Raw genomic sequence first — 4,927 nt, 5'->3', positions numbered from 1 at the left:
TTAGATCTGAGAATCGCAACAACGGAACAATATCTCAAGAAGAATACACAATGTCAACAAGCTTAATATCATTGGGAATGTATGGTGCAAGTCATTAAAGGGATTAAAGGCTTTTTAAAAATTATTTATTATTTTTATGTGTATGTGTGTATTGCCTGCATGTAGGTAAGTGCACCTGGGTCTAGCAATGCCCACAGAGGACGGAAGAGGCCATTGGATACCCTGGAACTGGAGTTACGGATAGTTGTTAGCTGCCATGTGGGTGCTGGGATTTGAACCTGGGTCTTCTGCAAGAACAGTGTTCTTAACCGCTGAGCCATCTCTCCAGCCCCTAAAATTTTATTAATTTTATTTTATTTGTGTGCATGTGTATTGCCTGCATGTGTGTAAGTGTAGCTGTGTTGTGTAACGCCTGCAGAGTCAGAGAGGGCGTTAGATCCCCTGGAACTGGAGTTACAGACAGTTGTAAGCCGCCATGTGGGTGCTGGGAACTGATCCCAGGTCTTCTGAGAGCAGTCAGTGCTTTTAATAGCTGAGCCGTTTCTTCAATCCCCTCATTTTCATTTTATGTAAAAGGATAGTGTAGTTGGTAAGCTTTTGTTTCTGACAGCTTCTTAGGCAATAAGAAGTATAACAGTGTTATCATCACAGAAGAGCCTTGCTCCCTCATTGCCCTCCATCTCTGTCTCTCTTCCTCTCTGTCGCTTCCCCCCTCCCACTTTCCCTCCCTTAGTTTGTCTCTCTTTCCTTTTTGGCTTTTTTTTTCTCAATGTTTGCCCTCTTTTTCCCTATCCCCCATTTTGGTGCTGGGGGTAAACCCAGGGCCTCGAATGCACTAAGCACACAGTACCACTATGCTATACCCCAGCTTTCTCTATTTCCTGAAGATGAAGATAAATCTAAGTCCTTTAGTGACTGAAGGCACTGGTGTTCAGCTATTATGTCATTTAGATTAGAATAATGTCTCTTGTCTTACATTTTAGAAGACATTTCTTTAGTTCCATTTAAGTCTGGTTATGGCTAGTATTTTAATACATGCTTTGATGATGCATTAATAGCCTGGGATAAGTAATTTTTCTTAACAGGTAGTTTTTGTTTTTCTTTATTCAGTTAAAATAGTTTATCAGAACTGGACGGATGTGGTGGCACACAACGGTAATCTCAGTATTTGGGATGTGGTTGCAGGAGAATCAGGAGTTGAAGGCCAGTTTGGGCTATATGAGATCCTGTCAGAGAATCGAAAGAGAATATGAGGATGAATGTGGTTTGGTGGTATAGTGCTTACCTAGGATGTATAAGGCCCTGGAGTTAATCCCCAGGACTGAGATGAAGTGAGGTAGAAAGATGGAGAGACAGCTCAGTCAGCCTATGTGTGTTCATACATAGATACACAAAGTGAGATAAATATCTTGTCATTCAGTACAGTGCACAGTGTTTCTTTTTTTTAACATGACCAGGTAAGTCATACTGTCTGATTGAAATGTCATAATTTGAGAAGATTTATTAAGTTTTGAAACTTTAAAACTCTAGGTAAATCTGTTACAGTTTATCTATCACCGTTTCCATACATGTACCTGTACAAGTATTGTGATCCACTGAGTTTAATTAGGTTGCCTGCATGAACATGGGTAATAAGTTATTTACTGGAGGATAGCAACTAACCACTGGCCACACATGGAAGAAAATGACTCCTCCTCTTTTTTCTGAGACAAGATCCCATAACCCAGCCTGGCCTCGAACTCACTATGTACCTGAAGATACCCTGGAGCTCCTTATTCTGCCTCCACATCCCAAGTGCTAGGATTATAGGCATGTACCACCACACTCGGCTGAATGTGTTTTCTTAAGGGTCATATTCATACATGTGAACTGTCAACACTCATGCTGACAGCATTGAAAGTTAGATGTTACGGGCCTGGAGAGATGGCTCAGCGGTTAAGAACACTGGTGGTTCTTGCAGAAGACCCGGGTTTGAATCACAGCACCCACACAGCAGCTAACAACTATCCGTAACTCTAGTCCCAAAGGATCTGGCAGCCTCTTCTGACCTCCTTGGGCATTGCATGACACGGGTGCAGTTACCTACATGCAGGCAATACACGCATACACACAAAAATGAATATAATAAATAAAATATTAAAAAAAGAAAGTGATATTAACAGATTATTTGAAGAATGATTTATATGCTTACTATGTTAAAGCAATTTTTTAGCTGAATGTTGTGCCACATGCCTGTAGCAGCACTTGGGAGGTCAAAACAGGATGACTGTGTTCAAGGCAAGCCTGGGCTACAAATCAAGGCCCCATCTCAACCAGACGTTATCTATTTATTTTTTTAACTTCAAGTAAATCTCTTCATTTTTTCAGAAGAAACAGGTTTCTTTCATTTTTTATTCTTGGCCAAAATTTCAATTCTTACCAGTAGAACCAAAACCTCCTGAACCCCTTTCAGTGTCAGCCAAAGCCTGAACTTCTAATTCTGCATTGAAAATCCGTTTACAAATGAGCTGTGCAATTTGATCACCTTTTTTTACTTCAAACTTCTCCTTCTCCAAATTAAACAGCACAACACCAACATTTCCTCTATAATCTTCATCTATGACACCAGCTCCTACATCTATGAAGTGTTTTACAGCCAAGCCAGAATGTGGAGCTACTCTTCCATAGCACCCAGAAGGAACAGCTATCTGAATGTTTTCACAACAGCTTTCTCCATAGGTGGTACTTCATAATCATAGGCACTGTACAGCTCTTAGCCGGCAGTGTGTGTGGACCCCTGGGTGGGCACCGTGGCGTGCCCTGAGAGCTGCACAAAGCACAGTTAGGCAGTGGGCTCCTCCGGCCGGGCCTGCTTGCTCAGGTGGGGGGTGTACGGTTACCTCTGAAGAGCAGGGCATGGCAGGGAGAGCCTATTTTTTTTTTTTTTTTTTTTTATATTTGCATGTTTTACATTGGGCTTCATTCTTATTCTTTAGTAGTAATGAGTCAAATCTCATTTTGTGTAGGAGTAGCTTTTTGTAGTAAGATTGGAAAGCTGGGATTGCTCTTTTGGTGTCAGAGGATCTCCAAATTCCAGGAGGAAGTATTAAATGTGTTCCTTGTTTGTGTTAGTTGAGTAGAGCTGGCCTCTAACTTACTCTGTAGCTGAGGATGATCTGAACTCCTAATCCTCTTCCTCAATCTCTGAAGTGTTAGGATTATGCCACCTGGCTCGAGAATAATAGGCACAAAGGATCTTTGTGTAAAGGTGTTATTGTGATTTTTATTAAAGTTTATTTTGATTAAAAATTTTTATAATTTTTATTTTATGAATAAGTATCTTTCTGCCTTCAACTCCCATTTGCTGATACTACAGTCATGAGCTAAATACTTGTAAATTTGTTCTTGAAATAGTAGAATATAGTTGATAGAAGAAGGACAGAATCCTGGTGGGTTTTTTTTGTCTTTTTGAAGCAGGGTCTCCCTGTAGCCCCAGCTGTCCTGGAACTCACTATGGAGACCAGGCTGCCCTTGAACTCACAAAGATCTGCCTGCCTCTGCCTCCCAAGTGCTGGGACTACAGGCGTGCGCCACCACACCCGACTAATACGGATTTTTTTTTTTTTTAAGAAAAAATGCATTCCATTTTCCTAGACTGGAAAAAGGTAAGTTATGACGTAAAGCTGCCAGCTCCAAATTGCCTTTTTTTTTTGTAGACCAGTCTGGTCTTGAACTCATAGCCTTTGCCTCCTGAATGCTGAGATTAAAGGCCTGTGCCACCATGCCTTAGAATTTCAATGGAAATTGTCTAATTTGCTTTTGAGCACATGGATGGCTTTTCACTTTAGATTTACTCAATGGAGTATAAGTGTACTATTTCCACTAAGATTGTGAAATTGCATAAGAGATAAGAGGGGGAAAGTATGCAGCAGGTAAATAAGGAAATGTTCAAGGTCATTGCCTTCTTGCCTCCTTGTCTGTACTTTTGATGTGCTGTGTTTTATGCTGAATGATAAGGAGCACCAACCTGTGTTTAATTGCTTTTTGTGCTTTGTGTATGTCTAAAGTAATTTCACTAAAAAAATAAAAATATTTGACCTGGGGCTGGAGAGATGGTTCAGTAATTAAAATATTGTATTATTTTATTTTATTTTTTTCCTGTGTATGAGTATATTGCCTGCATGTAGATAGGTGCACCCACGTTGTGCAGTGCTCAAGGAGGTCAGAAGAGGGTGTCAGATTCCCTGGAACTGGAATTACAGACAGTTGTTAGCCCCCACATGGGGTGCTGGAAATTGAACCCAGGTCCTCTGCAAAAGCAGCCAGTGCTCTTAATCTCTGGCTCAGCAGTTAAGATCACTTTGATGGATCACAGTTTAGTTCCCCAGAACCCATGTCAGGTGCCTCACAATCACCTGTAATTCCAGCACCAGAGGATTTGACACCTTCTGGCCTTCACAGGCACTCCCACACATACGGCATACAAACACATATACACAAACATAACTAAAAAAATCTTTTTCTTAAAAAGCCTTGGTCTAGGGGCCTGGAGAGATGGCTCAGCGGTCAAGAGCACTGGCTGTTCTTGTAGAGGAACTGGGTTCGATTCCCAGCACCCACATGGTTCCAGGGGAATTCAGCGCCCTCTTCTGACCTCTCCTGGCACTGCACAACACGGGTGCAACTTATATATATGCACTCACACTCACAAAATAAAAATAATAAATAAGGGGCTGGAGAGATGGCTCAGCGGTTAAGAACACTGGTTGTTCTTGCAGAAGACCCGGGTTCATATCCCAGCACCCACATGGCAGCTAACAACTGTCCGTAACTCCAGTGTAACTACAGTTCCAGGGGATCCGACAGCTTCTTTGGTCCTCCACGGGCTTTGCATGACATGGGTGCATTTACATATAGGCAATACACGCATACACATAAAATAAAAATG

At 41.5% G+C, this 4,927-nt stretch overlaps 1 protein-coding gene and 1 pseudogene across 2 annotated transcripts in view; one reads left to right on the top strand and one right to left on the bottom strand.

Moving 5' to 3' along the window:
* LOC103724485 (DNA-dependent protein kinase catalytic subunit) overlaps nt 1-4,927 on the top strand; it is a gene marked incomplete at its 5' end in the record, with an annotated part of 14,218 nt that overhangs the window by 7,211 nt on the left and 2,080 nt on the right.
* LOC103724483 overlaps nt 2,354-4,927 on the bottom strand; it is a 4,079-nt pseudogene continuing 1,505 nt past the window's right edge. Inside the window, exon 2 of the transcript XR_001872129.2 lies at nt 2,354-2,855. The product of XR_001872129.2 is annotated as a deoxyuridine 5'-triphosphate nucleotidohydrolase, mitochondrial pseudogene (transcript). The remainder of the gene's footprint in view (nt 2,856-4,927) is intronic.

The sequence above is a fragment of the Nannospalax galili genome, unplaced genomic scaffold (genome assembly GCF_000622305.1).
Source record: "Nannospalax galili isolate Female #2095 unplaced genomic scaffold, S.galili_v1.0 scaffold7608, whole genome shotgun sequence".
NCBI classification, from domain to species: domain Eukaryota; kingdom Metazoa; phylum Chordata; class Mammalia; order Rodentia; family Spalacidae; genus Nannospalax; species Nannospalax galili.
This window is presented reverse-complemented; position numbering and strand designations above follow the sequence as displayed.